Below are 16,371 nucleotides of genomic sequence, written 5' to 3'. Positions count from 1 at the left end.
GAAATGTTTGTTCATTGAATTTGGACTCGTAACCATCGCGAATAAAAAAGCGCGATAAACTTTGAAAAACTCGCAATGAAATTTATCCAGAATCATTCCTATGGATGAATTGAACCTATCTCTATGCCATTGATATTTTTGATCTACGAATTTGGACTGGTAACCATCGTGATTGAAAAAAAATTTCAAGAAATTTGTTATTGAAAACAAACTATTCATCGCCAACGACATCCCGTATTCCCAAGCGGTCACCCTTCCAAGTACTAACGGGACTCGACGTAACTTAACTTCTGGGAGCTGACGAGACCAGGTGCGTTCTACGTGATATGGCCGTTGACATTCAAAAATGAAAAATTACCCTCCCAGTCCCAATGGATGAATAGAAAATCACTTCAAAGTGATAGAAATGTTTGTTCATTGAATTTGGACTCGTAACCATCGCGAATAAAAAAGCGCGATAAACTTTGAAAAACTCGCAATGAAATTTATCCAGAATCATTCCTATGGATGAATTGAACCTATCTCTATGCCATTGATATTTTTGATCTACGAATTTGGACTGGTAACCATCGCGATTAAAAAACGCGATAAACTTTGAAAAACTCTCAATGGAATTGATCCAGAATCATTCTTATAAATGAATTGAACCTATCTCTAAGGCATTGAAATGTTTTATCTACGAATTTGGACTGGTAACCATCGTGATTGAAAAAAAAATTTCAAGAAATTTGTTATTGAAAACAAAATATTCATCGCCAACGACATCCCGTATTCCCAAGCGGTCACCCTTCCAAGTACTAACGGGACTCGACGTAACTTAACTTCTGGGAGCTGACGAGACCAGGTGCGTTCTATGTGATATGGCCGTTGACATTCAAAAATGAAAAATTACCCTCCCAGTCCCAATGGATGAATAAGAAAATCACTTCAAAGTGATAGAAATGTTTGTTCATTGAATTTGGACTCGTAACCATCGCGAATAAAAAAGCGCGATAAACTTTGAAAAACTCGCAATGAAATTTATCCAGAATCATTCAAATAGATGAATTGAACCTATCTCTATGCCATTGATATTTTTGATCTACGAATTTGGACTGGTAACCATCGTGATTGAAAAAAAATTTCAAGAAATTTGTTATTGAAAACAAAATATTCATCGCCAACGACATCCCGTATTCCCAAGCGGTCACCCTTCCAAGTACTAACGGGACTCGACGTAACTTAACTTCTGGGAGCTGACGAGACCAGGTGCGTTCTACGTGATATGGCCGTTGACATTCAAAAATGAAAAATTACCCTCCCAGTCCCAATGGATGAATAAGAAAATCACTTCAAAGTGATAGAAATGTTTGTTCATTGAATTTGGACTCGTAACCATCGCGAATAAAAAAGCGCGATAAACTTTGAAAAACTCGCAATGAAATTTATCCAGAATCATTCAAATAGATGAATTGAACCTATCTCTATGCCATTGATATTTTTGATCTACGAATTTGGACTGGTAACCATCGTGATTGAAAAAAAATTTCAAGAAATTTGTTATTGAAAACAAAATATTCATCGCCAACGACATCCCGTATTCCCAAGCGGTCACCCTTCCAAGTACTAACGGGACTCGACGTAACTTAACTTCTGGGAGCTGACGAGACCAGGTGCGTTCTACGTGATATGGCCGTTGACATTCAAAAATGAAAAATTACCCTCCCAGTCCCAATGGATGAATAAGAAAATCACTTCAAAGTGATAGAAATGTTTGTTCATTGAATTTGGACTCGTAACCATCGCGAATAAAAAAGCGCGATAAACTTTGAAAAACTCGCAATGAAATTTATCCAGAATCATTCAAATAGATGAATTGAACCTATCTCTATGCCATTGATATTTTTGATCTACGAATTTGGACTGGTAACCATCGTGATTGAAAAAAAATTTCAAGAAATTTGTTATTGAAAACAAAATATTCATCGCCAACGACATCCCGTATTCCCAAGCGGTCACCCTTCCAAGTACTAACGGGACTCGACGTAACTTAACTTCTGGGAGCTGACGAGACCAGGTGCGTTCTACGTGATATGGCCGTTGACATTCAAAAATGAAAAATTACCCTCCCAGTCCCAATGGATGAATAAGAAAATCACTTCAAAGTGATAGAAATGTTTGTTCATTGAATTTGGACTCGTAACCATCGCGAATAAAAAAGCGCGATAAACTTTGAAAAACTCGCAATGAAATTTATCCAGAATCATTCAAATAGATGAATTGAACCTATCTCTATGCCATTGATATTTTTGATCTACGAATTTGGACTGGTAACCATCGCGATTAAAAAACGCGATAAACTTTGAAAAACTCTCAATGGAATTGATCCAGAATCATTCTTATAGATGAATTGAACCTATCTCTAAGGCATTGAAATGTTTTATCTACGAATTTGGACTGGTAACCATCGTGATTGAAAAAAAAATTTCAAGAAATTTGTTATTGAAATCAAACTATTCATCGCCAACGACATCCCGTATTCCCAAGCGGTCACCCTTCCAAGTACTAACGGGACTCGACGTAACTTAACTTCTGGGAGCTGACGAGACCAGGTGCGTTCTACGTGATATGGCCGTTGACATTCAAAAATGAAAAATTACCCTCCCAGTCCCAATGGATGAATAGAAAATCACTTCAAAGTGATAGAAATGTTTGTTCATTGAATTTGGACTCGTAACCATCGCGAATAAAAAAGCGCGATAAACTTTGAAAAACTCGCAATGAAATTTATCCAGAATCATTCCTATGGATGAATTGAACCTATCTCTATGCCATTGATATTTTTGATCTACGAATTTGGACTGGTAACCATCGTGATTGAAAAAAAATTTCAAGAAATTTGTTATTGAAAACAAACTATTCATCGCCAACGACATCCCGTATTCCCAAGCGGTCACCCTTCCAAGTACTAACGGGACTCGACGTAACTTAACTTCTGGGAGCTGACGAGACCAGGTGCGTTCTACGTGATATGGCCGTTGACATTCAAAAATGAAAAATTACCCTCCCAGTCCCAATGGATGAATAGAAAATCACTTCAAAGTGATAGAAATGTTTGTTCATTGAATTTGGACTCGTAACCATCGCGAATAAAAAAGCGCGATAAACTTTGAAAAACTCGCAATGAAATTTATCCAGAATCATTCCTATGGATGAATTGAACCTATCTCTATGCCATTGATATTTTTGATCTACGAATTTGGACTGGTAACCATCGCGATTAAAAAACGCGATAAACTTTGAAAAACTCTCAATGGAATTGATCCAGAATCATTCTTATAAATGAATTGAACCTATCTCTAAGGCATTGAAATGTTTTATCTACGAATTTGGACTGGTAACCATCGTGATTGAAAAAAAAATTTCAAGAAATTTGTTATTGAAAACAAAATATTCATCGCCAACGACATCCCGTATTCCCAAGCGGTCACCCTTCCAAGTACTAACGGGACTCGACGTAACTTAACTTCTGGGAGCTGACGAGACCAGGTGCGTTCTATGTGATATGGCCGTTGACATTCAAAAATGAAAAATTACCCTCCCAGTCCCAATGGATGAATAAGAAAATCACTTCAAAGTGATAGAAATGTTTGTTCATTGAATTTGGACTCGTAACCATCGCGAATAAAAAAGCGCGATAAACTTTGAAAAACTCGCAATGAAATTTATCCAGAATCATTCAAATAGATGAATTGAACCTATCTCTATGCCATTGATATTTTTGATCTACGAATTTGGACTGGTAACCATCGTGATTGAAAAAAAATTTCAAGAAATTTGTTATTGAAAACAAAATATTCATCGCCAACGACATCCCGTATTCCCAAGCGGTCACCCTTCCAAGTACTAACGGGACTCGACGTAACTTAACTTCTGGGAGCTGACGAGACCAGGTGCGTTCTACGTGATATGGCCGTTGACATTCAAAAATGAAAAATTACCCTCCCAGTCCCAATGGATGAATAAGAAAATCACTTCAAAGTGATAGAAATGTTTGTTCATTGAATTTGGACTCGTAACCATCGCGAATAAAAAAGCGCGATAAACTTTGAAAAACTCGCAATGAAATTTATCCAGAATCATTCAAATAGATGAATTGAACCTATCTCTATGCCATTGATATTTTTGATCTACGAATTTGGACTGGTAACCATCGCGATTAAAAAACGCGATAAACTTTGAAAAACTCTCAATGGAATTGATCCAGAATCATTCTTATAGATGAATTGAACCTATCTCTAAGGCATTGAAATGTTTTATCTACGAATTTGGACTGGTAACCATCGTGATTGAAAAAAAAATTTCAAGAAATTTGTTATTGAAATCAAACTATTCATCGCCAACGACATCCCGTATTCCCAAGCGGTCACCCTTCCAAGTACTAACGGGACTCGACGTAACTTAACTTCTGGGAGCTGACGAGACCAGGTGCGTTCTACGTGATATGGCCGTTGACATTCAAAAATGAAAAATTACCCTCCCAGTCCCAATGGATGAATAGAAAATCACTTCAAAGTGATAGAAATGTTTGTTCATTGAATTTGGACTCGTAACCATCGCGAATAAAAAAGCGCGATAAACTTTGAAAAACTCGCAATGAAATTTATCCAGAATCATTCCTATGGATGAATTGAACCTATCTCTATGCCATTGATATTTTTGATCTACGAATTTGGACTGGTAACCATCGTGATTGAAAAAAAATTTCAAGAAATTTGTTATTGAAAACAAACTATTCATCGCCAACGACATCCCGTATTCCCAAGCGGTCACCCTTCCAAGTACTAACGGGACTCGACGTAACTTAACTTCTGGGAGCTGACGAGACCAGGTGCGTTCTACGTGATATGGCCGTTGACATTCAAAAATGAAAAATTACCCTCCCAGTCCCAATGGATGAATAGAAAATCACTTCAAAGTGATAGAAATGTTTGTTCATTGAATTTGGACTCGTAACCATCGCGAATAAAAAAGCGCGATAAACTTTGAAAAACTCGCAATGAAATTTATCCAGAATCATTCAAATAGATGAATTGAACCTATCTCTATGCCATTGATATTTTTGATCTACGAATTTGGACTGGTAACCATCGTGATTGAAAAAAAATTTCAAGAAATTTGTTATTGAAAACAAAATATTCATCGCCAACGACATCCCGTATTCCCAAGCGGTCACCCTTCCAAGTACTAACGGGACTCGACGTAACTTAACTTCTGGGAGCTGACGAGACCAGGTGCGTTCTACGTGATATGGCCGTTGACATTCAAAAATGAAAAATTACCCTCCCAGTCCCAATGGATGAATAAGAAAATCACTTCAAAGTGATAGAAATGTTTGTTCATTGAATTTGGACTCGTAACCATCGCGAATAAAAAAGCGCGATAAACTTTGAAAAACTCGCAATGAAATTTATCCAGAATCATTCAAATAGATGAATTGAACCTATCTCTATGCCATTGATATTTTTGATCTACGAATTTGGACTGGTAACCATCGCGATTAAAAAACGCGATAAACTTTGAAAAACTCTCAATGGAATTGATCCAGAATCATTCTTATAGATGAATTGAACCTATCTCTAAGGCATTGAAATGTTTTATCTACGAATTTGGACTGGTAACCATCGTGATTGAAAAAAAAATTTCAAGAAATTTGTTATTGAAATCAAACTATTCATCGCCAACGACATCCCGTATTCCCAAGCGGTCACCCTTCCAAGTACTAACGGGACTCGACGTAACTTAACTTCTGGGAGCTGACGAGACCAGGTGCGTTCTACGTGATATGGCCGTTGACATTCAAAAATGAAAAATTACCCTCCCAGTCCCAATGGATGAATAGAAAATCACTTCAAAGTGATAGAAATGTTTGTTCATTGAATTTGGACTCGTAACCATCGCGAATAAAAAAGCGCGATAAACTTTGAAAAACTCGCAATGAAATTTATCCAGAATCATTCCTATGGATGAATTGAACCTATCTCTATGCCATTGATATTTTTGATCTACGAATTTGGACTGGTAACCATCGTGATTGAAAAAAAATTTCAAGAAATTTGTTATTGAAAACAAACTATTCATCGCCAACGACATCCCGTATTCCCAAGCGGTCACCCTTCCAAGTACTAACGGGACTCGACGTAACTTAACTTCTGGGAGCTGACGAGACCAGGTGCGTTCTACGTGATATGGCCGTTGACATTCAAAAATGAAAAATTACCCTCCCAGTCCCAATGGATGAATAGAAAATCACTTCAAAGTGATAGAAATGTTTGTTCATTGAATTTGGACTCGTAACCATCGCGAATAAAAAAGCGCGATAAACTTTGAAAAACTCGCAATGAAATTTATCCAGAATCATTCCTATGGATGAATTGAACCTATCTCTATGCCATTGATATTTTTGATCTACGAATTTGGACTGGTAACCATCGTGATTGAAAAAAAATTTCAAGAAATTTGTTATTGAAAACAAACTATTCATCGCCAACGACATCCCGTATTCCCAAGCGGTCACCCTTCCAAGTACTAACGGGACTCGACGTAACTTAACTTCTGGGAGCTGACGAGACCAGGTGCGTTCTATGTGATATGGCCGTTGACATTCAAAAATGAAAAATTACCCTCCCAGTCCCAATGGATGAATAGAAAAGCACTTCAAAGTGATAAAAATGTTTGTTCATTGAATTTGGACTCGTAACCATCGCGAATAAAAAAGCGCGATAAACTTTGAAAAACTCGCAATGAAATTTATCCAGAATCATTCAAATAGATGAATTGAACCTATCTCTATGCCATTGATATTTTTGATCTACGAATTTGGACTGGTAACCATCGTGATTGAAAAAAAATTTCAAGAAATTTGTTATTGAAAACAAAATATTCATCGCCAACGACATCCCGTATTCCCAAGCGGTCACCCTTCCAAGTACTAACGGGACTCGACGTAACTTAACTTCTGGGAGCTGACGAGACCAGGTGCGTTCTACGTGATATGGCCGTTGACATTCAAAAATGAAAAATTACCCTCCCAGTCCCAATGGATGAATAAGAAAATCACTTCAAAGTGATAGAAATGTTTGTTCATTGAATTTGGACTCGTAACCATCGCGAATAAAAAAGCGCGATAAACTTTGAAAAACTCGCAATGAAATTTATCCAGAATCATTCAAATAGATGAATTGAACCTATCTCTATGCCATTGATATTTTTGATCTACGAATTTGGACTGGTAACCATCGCGATTAAAAAACGCGATAAACTTTGAAAAACTCTCAATGGAATTGATCCAGAATCATTCTTATAAATGAATTGAACCTATCTCTAAGGCATTGAAATGTTTTATCTACGAATTTGGACTGGTAACCATCGTGATTGAAAAAAAAATTTCAAGAAATTTGTTATTGAAAACAAACTATTCATCGCCAACGACATCCCGTATTCCCAAGCGGTCACCCTTCCAAGTACTAACGGGACTCGACGTAACTTAACTTCTGGGAGCTGACGAGACCAGGTGCGTTCTACGTGATATGGCCGTTGACATTCAAAAATGAAAAATTACCCTCCCAGTCCCAATGGATGAATAGAAAATCACTTCAAAGTGATAGAAATGTTTGTTCATTGAATTTGGACTCGTAACCATCGCGAATAAAAAAGCGCGATAAACTTTGAAAAACTCGCAATGAAATTTATCCAGAATCATTCCTATGGATGAATTGAACCTATCTCTATGCCATTGATATTTTTGATCTACGAATTTGGACTGGTAACCATCGCGATTAAAAAACGCGATAAACTTTGAAAAACTCTCAATGGAATTGATCCAGAATCATTCTTATAAATGAATTGAACCTATCTCTAAGGCATTGAAATGTTTTATCTACGAATTTGGACTGGTAACCATCGTGATTGAAAAAAAAATTTCAAGAAATTTGTTATTGAAAACAAAATATTCATCGCCAACGACATCCCGTATTCCCAAGCGGTCACCCTTCCAAGTACTAACGGGACTCGACGTAACTTAACTTCTGGGAGCTGACGAGACCAGGTGCGTTCTATGTGATATGGCCGTTGACATTCAAAAATGAAAAATTACCCTCCCAGTCCCAATGGATGAATAAGAAAATCACTTCAAAGTGATAGAAATGTTTGTTCATTGAATTTGGACTCGTAACCATCGCGAATAAAAAAGCGCGATAAACTTTGAAAAACTCGCAATGAAATTTATCCAGAATCATTCAAATAGATGAATTGAACCTATCTCTATGCCATTGATATTTTTGATCTACGAATTTGGACTGGTAACCATCGTGATTGAAAAAAAATTTCAAGAAATTTGTTATTGAAAACAAAATATTCATCGCCAACGACATCCCGTATTCCCAAGCGGTCACCCTTCCAAGTACTAACGGGACTCGACGTAACTTAACTTCTGGGAGCTGACGAGACCAGGTGCGTTCTACGTGATATGGCCGTTGACATTCAAAAATGAAAAATTACCCTCCCAGTCCCAATGGATGAATAAGAAAATCACTTCAAAGTGATAGAAATGTTTGTTCATTGAATTTGGACTCGTAACCATCGCGAATAAAAAAGCGCGATAAACTTTGAAAAACTCGCAATGAAATTTATCCAGAATCATTCAAATAGATGAATTGAACCTATCTCTATGCCATTGATATTTTTGATCTACGAATTTGGACTGGTAACCATCGCGATTAAAAAACGCGATAAACTTTGAAAAACTCTCAATGGAATTGATCCAGAATCATTCTTATAGATGAATTGAACCTATCTCTAAGGCATTGAAATGTTTTATCTACGAATTTGGACTGGTAACCATCGTGATTGAAAAAAAAATTTCAAGAAATTTGTTATTGAAATCAAACTATTCATCGCCAACGACATCCCGTATTCCCAAGCGGTCACCCTTCCAAGTACTAACGGGACTCGACGTAACTTAACTTCTGGGAGCTGACGAGACCAGGTGCGTTCTACGTGATATGGCCGTTGACATTCAAAAATGAAAAATTACCCTCCCAGTCCCAATGGATGAATAGAAAATCACTTCAAAGTGATAGAAATGTTTGTTCATTGAATTTGGACTCGTAACCATCGCGAATAAAAAAGCGCGATAAACTTTGAAAAACTCGCAATGAAATTTATCCAGAATCATTCCTATGGATGAATTGAACCTATCTCTATGCCATTGATATTTTTGATCTACGAATTTGGACTGGTAACCATCGTGATTGAAAAAAAATTTCAAGAAATTTGTTATTGAAAACAAACTATTCATCGCCAACGACATCCCGTATTCCCAAGCGGTCACCCTTCCAAGTACTAACGGGACTCGACGTAACTTAACTTCTGGGAGCTGACGAGACCAGGTGCGTTCTACGTGATATGGCCGTTGACATTCAAAAATGAAAAATTACCCTCCCAGTCCCAATGGATGAATAGAAAATCACTTCAAAGTGATAGAAATGTTTGTTCATTGAATTTGGACTCGTAACCATCGCGAATAAAAAAGCGCGATAAACTTTGAAAAACTCGCAATGAAATTTATCCAGAATCATTCCTATGGATGAATTGAACCTATCTCTATGCCATTGATATTTTTGATCTACGAATTTGGACTGGTAACCATCGCGATTAAAAAACGCGATAAACTTTGAAAAACTCTCAATGGAATTGATCCAGAATCATTCTTATAAATGAATTGAACCTATCTCTAAGGCATTGAAATGTTTTATCTACGAATTTGGACTGGTAACCATCGTGATTGAAAAAAAAATTTCAAGAAATTTGTTATTGAAAACAAAATATTCATCGCCAACGACATCCCGTATTCCCAAGCGGTCACCCTTCCAAGTACTAACGGGACTCGACGTAACTTAACTTCTGGGAGCTGACGAGACCAGGTGCGTTCTATGTGATATGGCCGTTGACATTCAAAAATGAAAAATTACCCTCCCAGTCCCAATGGATGAATAAGAAAATCACTTCAAAGTGATAGAAATGTTTGTTCATTGAATTTGGACTCGTAACCATCGCGAATAAAAAAGCGCGATAAACTTTGAAAAACTCGCAATGAAATTTATCCAGAATCATTCAAATAGATGAATTGAACCTATCTCTATGCCATTGATATTTTTGATCTACGAATTTGGACTGGTAACCATCGTGATTGAAAAAAAATTTCAAGAAATTTGTTATTGAAAACAAAATATTCATCGCCAACGACATCCCGTATTCCCAAGCGGTCACCCTTCCAAGTACTAACGGGACTCGACGTAACTTAACTTCTGGGAGCTGACGAGACCAGGTGCGTTCTACGTGATATGGCCGTTGACATTCAAAAATGAAAAATTACCCTCCCAGTCCCAATGGATGAATAAGAAAATCACTTCAAAGTGATAGAAATGTTTGTTCATTGAATTTGGACTCGTAACCATCGCGAATAAAAAAGCGCGATAAACTTTGAAAAACTCGCAATGAAATTTATCCAGAATCATTCAAATAGATGAATTGAACCTATCTCTATGCCATTGATATTTTTGATCTACGAATTTGGACTGGTAACCATCGCGATTAAAAAACGCGATAAACTTTGAAAAACTCTCAATGGAATTGATCCAGAATCATTCTTATAGATGAATTGAACCTATCTCTAAGGCATTGAAATGTTTTATCTACGAATTTGGACTGGTAACCATCGTGATTGAAAAAAAAATTTCAAGAAATTTGTTATTGAAATCAAACTATTCATCGCCAACGACATCCCGTATTCCCAAGCGGTCACCCTTCCAAGTACTAACGGGACTCGACGTAACTTAACTTCTGGGAGCTGACGAGACCAGGTGCGTTCTACGTGATATGGCCGTTGACATTCAAAAATGAAAAATTACCCTCCCAGTCCCAATGGATGAATAGAAAATCACTTCAAAGTGATAGAAATGTTTGTTCATTGAATTTGGACTCGTAACCATCGCGAATAAAAAAGCGCGATAAACTTTGAAAAACTCGCAATGAAATTTATCCAGAATCATTCCTATGGATGAATTGAACCTATCTCTATGCCATTGATATTTTTGATCTACGAATTTGGACTGGTAACCATCGTGATTGAAAAAAAATTTCAAGAAATTTGTTATTGAAAACAAACTATTCATCGCCAACGACATCCCGTATTCCCAAGCGGTCACCCTTCCAAGTACTAACGGGACTCGACGTAACTTAACTTCTGGGAGCTGACGAGACCAGGTGCGTTCTACGTGATATGGCCGTTGACATTCAAAAATGAAAAATTACCCTCCCAGTCCCAATGGATGAATAGAAAATCACTTCAAAGTGATAGAAATGTTTGTTCATTGAATTTGGACTCGTAACCATCGCGAATAAAAAAGCGCGATAAACTTTGAAAAACTCGCAATGAAATTTATCCAGAATCATTCAAATAGATGAATTGAACCTATCTCTATGCCATTGATATTTTTGATCTACGAATTTGGACTGGTAACCATCGTGATTGAAAAAAAATTTCAAGAAATTTGTTATTGAAAACAAAATATTCATCGCCAACGACATCCCGTATTCCCAAGCGGTCACCCTTCCAAGTACTAACGGGACTCGACGTAACTTAACTTCTGGGAGCTGACGAGACCAGGTGCGTTCTACGTGATATGGCCGTTGACATTCAAAAATGAAAAATTACCCTCCCAGTCCCAATGGATGAATAAGAAAATCACTTCAAAGTGATAGAAATGTTTGTTCATTGAATTTGGACTCGTAACCATCGCGAATAAAAAAGCGCGATAAACTTTGAAAAACTCGCAATGAAATTTATCCAGAATCATTCAAATAGATGAATTGAACCTATCTCTATGCCATTGATATTTTTGATCTACGAATTTGGACTGGTAACCATCGCGATTAAAAAACGCGATAAACTTTGAAAAACTCTCAATGGAATTGATCCAGAATCATTCTTATAGATGAATTGAACCTATCTCTAAGGCATTGAAATGTTTTATCTACGAATTTGGACTGGTAACCATCGTGATTGAAAAAAAAATTTCAAGAAATTTGTTATTGAAATCAAACTATTCATCGCCAACGACATCCCGTATTCCCAAGCGGTCACCCTTCCAAGTACTAACGGGACTCGACGTAACTTAACTTCTGGGAGCTGACGAGACCAGGTGCGTTCTACGTGATATGGCCGTTGACATTCAAAAATGAAAAATTACCCTCCCAGTCCCAATGGATGAATAGAAAATCACTTCAAAGTGATAGAAATGTTTGTTCATTGAATTTGGACTCGTAACCATCGCGAATAAAAAAGCGCGATAAACTTTGAAAAACTCGCAATGAAATTTATCCAGAATCATTCCTATGGATGAATTGAACCTATCTCTATGCCATTGATATTTTTGATCTACGAATTTGGACTGGTAACCATCGTGATTGAAAAAAAATTTCAAGAAATTTGTTATTGAAAACAAACTATTCATCGCCAACGACATCCCGTATTCCCAAGCGGTCACCCTTCCAAGTACTAACGGGACTCGACGTAACTTAACTTCTGGGAGCTGACGAGACCAGGTGCGTTCTACGTGATATGGCCGTTGACATTCAAAAATGAAAAATTACCCTCCCAGTCCCAATGGATGAATAGAAAATCACTTCAAAGTGATAGAAATGTTTGTTCATTGAATTTGGACTCGTAACCATCGCGAATAAAAAAGCGCGATAAACTTTGAAAAACTCGCAATGAAATTTATCCAGAATCATTCCTATGGATGAATTGAACCTATCTCTATGCCATTGATATTTTTGATCTACGAATTTGGACTGGTAACCATCGTGATTGAAAAAAAATTTCAAGAAATTTGTTATTGAAAACAAACTATTCATCGCCAACGACATCCCGTATTCCCAAGCGGTCACCCTTCCAAGTACTAACGGGACTCGACGTAACTTAACTTCTGGGAGCTGACGAGACCAGGTGCGTTCTATGTGATATGGCCGTTGACATTCAAAAATGAAAAATTACCCTCCCAGTCCCAATGGATGAATAGAAAAGCACTTCAAAGTGATAAAAATGTTTGTTCATTGAATTTGGACTCGTAACCATCGCGAATAAAAAAGCGCGATAAACTTTGAAAAACTCGCAATGAAATTTATCCAGAATCATTCAAATAGATGAATTGAACCTATCTCTATGCCATTGATATTTTTGATCTACGAATTTGGACTGGTAACCATCGTGATTGAAAAAAAATTTCAAGAAATTTGTTATTGAAAACAAAATATTCATCGCCAACGACATCCCGTATTCCCAAGCGGTCACCCTTCCAAGTACTAACGGGACTCGACGTAACTTAACTTCTGGGAGCTGACGAGACCAGGTGCGTTCTACGTGATATGGCCGTTGACATTCAAAAATGAAAAATTACCCTCCCAGTCCCAATGGATGAATAAGAAAATCACTTCAAAGTGATAGAAATGTTTGTTCATTGAATTTGGACTCGTAACCATCGCGAATAAAAAAGCGCGATAAACTTTGAAAAACTCGCAATGAAATTTATCCAGAATCATTCAAATAGATGAATTGAACCTATCTCTATGCCATTGATATTTTTGATCTACGAATTTGGACTGGTAACCATCGCGATTAAAAAACGCGATAAACTTTGAAAAACTCTCAATGGAATTGATCCAGAATCATTCTTATAAATGAATTGAACCTATCTCTAAGGCATTGAAATGTTTTATCTACGAATTTGGACTGGTAACCATCGTGATTGAAAAAAAAATTTCAAGAAATTTGTTATTGAAAACAAACTATTCATCGCCAACGACATCCCGTATTCCCAAGCGGTCACCCTTCCAAGTACTAACGGGACTCGACGTAACTTAACTTCTGGGAGCTGACGAGACCAGGTGCGTTCTATGTGATATGGCCGTTGACATTCAAAAATGAAAAATTACCCTCCCAGTCCCAATGGATGAATAGAAAATCACTTCAAAGTGATAAAAATGTTTGTTCATTGAATTTGGACTCGTAACCATCGCGAATAAAAAAGCGCGATAAACTTTGAAAAACTCGCAATGAAATTTATCCAGAATCATTCAAATAGATGAATTGAACCTATCTCTATGCCATTGATATTTTTGATCTACGAATTTGGACTGGTAACCATCGTGATTGAAAAAAAATTTCAAGAAATTTGTTATTGAAAACAAAATATTCATCGCCAACGACATCCCGTATTCCCAAGCGGTCACCCTTCCAAGTACTAACGGGACTCGACGTAACTTAACTTCTGGGAGCTGACGAGACCAGGTGCGTTCTACGTGATATGGCCGTTGACATTCAAAAATGAAAAATTACCCTCCCAGTCCCAATGGATGAATAAGAAAATCACTTCAAAGTGATAGAAATGTTTGTTCATTGAATTTGGACTCGTAACCATCGCGAATAAAAAAGCGCGATAAACTTTGAAAAACTCGCAATGAAATTTATCCAGAATCATTCAAATAGATGAATTGAACCTATCTCTATGCCATTGATATTTTTGATCTACGAATTTGGACTGGTAACCATCGTGATTGAAAAAAAATTTCAAGAAATTTGTTATTGAAAACAAAATATTCATCGCCAACGACATCCCGTATTCCCAAGCGGTCACCCTTCCAAGTACTAACGGGACTCGACGTAACTTAACTTCTGGGAGCTGACGAGACCAGGTGCGTTCTACGTGATATGGCCGTTGACATTCAAAAATGAAAAATTACCCTCCCAGTCCCAATGGATGAATAAGAAAATCACTTCAAAGTGATAGAAATGTTTGTTCATTGAATTTGGACTCGTAACCATCGCGAATAAAAAAGCGCGATAAACTTTGAAAAACTCGCAATGAAATTTATCCAGAATCATTCAAATAGATGAATTGAACCTATCTCTATGCCATTGATATTTTTGATCTACGAATTTGGACTGGTAACCATCGCGATTAAAAAACGCGATAAACTTTGAAAAACTCTCAATGGAATTGATCCAGAATCATTCTTATAAATGAATTGAACCTATCTCTAAGGCATTGAAATGTTTTATCTACGAATTTGGACTGGTAACCATCGTGATTGAAAAAAAAATTTCAAGAAATTTGTTATTGAAAACAAAATATTCATCGCCAACGACATCCCGTATTCCCAAGCGGTCACCCTTCCAAGTACTAACGGGACTCGACGTAACTTAACTTCTGGGAGCTGACGAGACCAGGTGCGTTCTACGTGATATGGCCGTTGACATTCAAAAATGAAAAATTACCCTCCCAGTCCCAATGGATGAATAAGAAAATCACTTCAAAGTGATAAAAATGTTTGTTCATTGAATTTGGACTCGTAACCATCGCGAATAAAAAAGCGCGATAAACTTTGAAAAACTCGCAATGAAATTTATCCAGAATCATTCAAATAGATGAATTGAACCTATCTCTATGCCATTGATATTTTTGATCTACGAATTTGGACTGGTAACCATCGTGATTGAAAAAAAATTTCAAGAAATTTGTTATTGAAAACAAAATATTCATCGCCAACGACATCCCGTATTCCCAAGCGGTCACCCTTCCAAGTACTAACGGGACTCGACGTAACTTAACTTCTGGGAGCTGACGAGACCAGGTGCGTTCTACGTGATATGGCCGTTGACATTCAAAAATGAAAAATTACCCTCCCAGTCCCAATGGATGAATAAGAAAATCACTTCAAAGTGATAGAAATGTTTGTTCATTGAATTTGGACTCGTAACCATCGCGAATAAAAAAGCGCGATAAACTTTGAAAAACTCGCAATGAAATTTATCCAGAATCATTCAAATAGATGAATTGAACCTATCTCTATGCCATTGATATTTTTGATCTACGAATTTGGACTGGTAACCATCGCGATTAAAAAACGCGATAAACTTTGAAAAACTCTCAATGGAATTGATCCAGAATCATTCTTATAGATGAATTGAACCTATCTCTAAGGCATTGAAATGTTTTATCTACGAATTTGGACTGGTAACCATCGTGATTGAAAAAAAAATTTCAAGAAATTTGTTATTGAAATCAAACTATTCATCGCCAACGACATCCCGTATTCCCAAGCGGTCACCCTTCCAAGTACTAACGGGACTCGACGTAACTTAACTTCTGGGAGCTGACGAGACCAGGTGCGTTCTACGTGATATGGCCGTTGACATTCAAAAATGAAAAATTACCCTCCCAGTCCCAATGGATGAATAGAAAATCACTTCAAAGTGATAGAAATGTTTGT

General features: G+C 37.1%; 36 pseudogenes; all 36 read right to left on the bottom strand.

The window, feature by feature from the left end:
* Positions 1-219: 219 nt before the first annotated feature.
* On the bottom strand, positions 220-338 carry LOC124330664 (annotated as a pseudogene).
* A 415-nt stretch (positions 339-753) lies between these two features.
* Positions 754-872, bottom strand: LOC124334869 (annotated as a pseudogene).
* A 285-nt stretch (positions 873-1,157) lies between these two features.
* Positions 1,158-1,276, bottom strand: LOC124330663 (annotated as a pseudogene).
* A 285-nt stretch (positions 1,277-1,561) lies between these two features.
* On the bottom strand, positions 1,562-1,680 carry LOC124330661 (annotated as a pseudogene).
* Positions 1,681-1,965: 285 nt separating this feature from the next.
* LOC124330660 lies at positions 1,966-2,084 on the bottom strand (annotated as a pseudogene).
* Positions 2,085-2,500: 416 nt separating this feature from the next.
* On the bottom strand, positions 2,501-2,619 carry LOC124330659 (annotated as a pseudogene).
* A 284-nt stretch (positions 2,620-2,903) lies between these two features.
* Positions 2,904-3,022, bottom strand: LOC124330658 (annotated as a pseudogene).
* A 415-nt stretch (positions 3,023-3,437) lies between these two features.
* LOC124334867 lies at positions 3,438-3,556 on the bottom strand (annotated as a pseudogene).
* Positions 3,557-3,841: 285 nt separating this feature from the next.
* On the bottom strand, positions 3,842-3,960 carry LOC124330657 (annotated as a pseudogene).
* A 416-nt stretch (positions 3,961-4,376) lies between these two features.
* On the bottom strand, positions 4,377-4,495 carry LOC124330656 (annotated as a pseudogene).
* Positions 4,496-4,779: 284 nt separating this feature from the next.
* Positions 4,780-4,898, bottom strand: LOC124330655 (annotated as a pseudogene).
* A 284-nt stretch (positions 4,899-5,182) lies between these two features.
* Positions 5,183-5,301, bottom strand: LOC124330654 (annotated as a pseudogene).
* Positions 5,302-5,717: 416 nt separating this feature from the next.
* On the bottom strand, positions 5,718-5,836 carry LOC124330652 (annotated as a pseudogene).
* Positions 5,837-6,120: 284 nt separating this feature from the next.
* Positions 6,121-6,239, bottom strand: LOC124330651 (annotated as a pseudogene).
* Positions 6,240-6,523: 284 nt separating this feature from the next.
* On the bottom strand, positions 6,524-6,642 carry LOC124334866 (annotated as a pseudogene).
* A 284-nt stretch (positions 6,643-6,926) lies between these two features.
* On the bottom strand, positions 6,927-7,045 carry LOC124330650 (annotated as a pseudogene).
* Positions 7,046-7,461: 416 nt separating this feature from the next.
* Positions 7,462-7,580, bottom strand: LOC124330649 (annotated as a pseudogene).
* Positions 7,581-7,995: 415 nt separating this feature from the next.
* On the bottom strand, positions 7,996-8,114 carry LOC124334865 (annotated as a pseudogene).
* Positions 8,115-8,399: 285 nt separating this feature from the next.
* On the bottom strand, positions 8,400-8,518 carry LOC124330648 (annotated as a pseudogene).
* A 416-nt stretch (positions 8,519-8,934) lies between these two features.
* LOC124330647 lies at positions 8,935-9,053 on the bottom strand (annotated as a pseudogene).
* A 284-nt stretch (positions 9,054-9,337) lies between these two features.
* Positions 9,338-9,456, bottom strand: LOC124330646 (annotated as a pseudogene).
* Positions 9,457-9,871: 415 nt separating this feature from the next.
* Positions 9,872-9,990, bottom strand: LOC124334864 (annotated as a pseudogene).
* Positions 9,991-10,275: 285 nt separating this feature from the next.
* On the bottom strand, positions 10,276-10,394 carry LOC124330645 (annotated as a pseudogene).
* A 416-nt stretch (positions 10,395-10,810) lies between these two features.
* On the bottom strand, positions 10,811-10,929 carry LOC124330644 (annotated as a pseudogene).
* A 284-nt stretch (positions 10,930-11,213) lies between these two features.
* LOC124330643 lies at positions 11,214-11,332 on the bottom strand (annotated as a pseudogene).
* Positions 11,333-11,616: 284 nt separating this feature from the next.
* On the bottom strand, positions 11,617-11,735 carry LOC124330641 (annotated as a pseudogene).
* Positions 11,736-12,151: 416 nt separating this feature from the next.
* On the bottom strand, positions 12,152-12,270 carry LOC124330640 (annotated as a pseudogene).
* A 284-nt stretch (positions 12,271-12,554) lies between these two features.
* Positions 12,555-12,673, bottom strand: LOC124330639 (annotated as a pseudogene).
* Positions 12,674-12,957: 284 nt separating this feature from the next.
* On the bottom strand, positions 12,958-13,076 carry LOC124334862 (annotated as a pseudogene).
* A 284-nt stretch (positions 13,077-13,360) lies between these two features.
* On the bottom strand, positions 13,361-13,479 carry LOC124330638 (annotated as a pseudogene).
* A 416-nt stretch (positions 13,480-13,895) lies between these two features.
* Positions 13,896-14,014, bottom strand: LOC124334861 (annotated as a pseudogene).
* A 284-nt stretch (positions 14,015-14,298) lies between these two features.
* Positions 14,299-14,417, bottom strand: LOC124330637 (annotated as a pseudogene).
* A 285-nt stretch (positions 14,418-14,702) lies between these two features.
* LOC124330636 lies at positions 14,703-14,821 on the bottom strand (annotated as a pseudogene).
* A 416-nt stretch (positions 14,822-15,237) lies between these two features.
* LOC124330635 lies at positions 15,238-15,356 on the bottom strand (annotated as a pseudogene).
* Positions 15,357-15,641: 285 nt separating this feature from the next.
* On the bottom strand, positions 15,642-15,760 carry LOC124330634 (annotated as a pseudogene).
* A 416-nt stretch (positions 15,761-16,176) lies between these two features.
* On the bottom strand, positions 16,177-16,295 carry LOC124330633 (annotated as a pseudogene).
* Between the last annotated feature and the right edge of the window lie 76 nt (positions 16,296-16,371).

The sequence above is a fragment of the Daphnia pulicaria genome, chromosome 3 (assembly GCF_021234035.1).
Source record: "Daphnia pulicaria isolate SC F1-1A chromosome 3, SC_F0-13Bv2, whole genome shotgun sequence".
In the NCBI taxonomy this organism is placed as follows: Eukaryota; Metazoa; Arthropoda; class Branchiopoda; order Diplostraca; family Daphniidae; genus Daphnia; species Daphnia pulicaria.
This window is presented reverse-complemented; position numbering and strand designations above follow the sequence as displayed.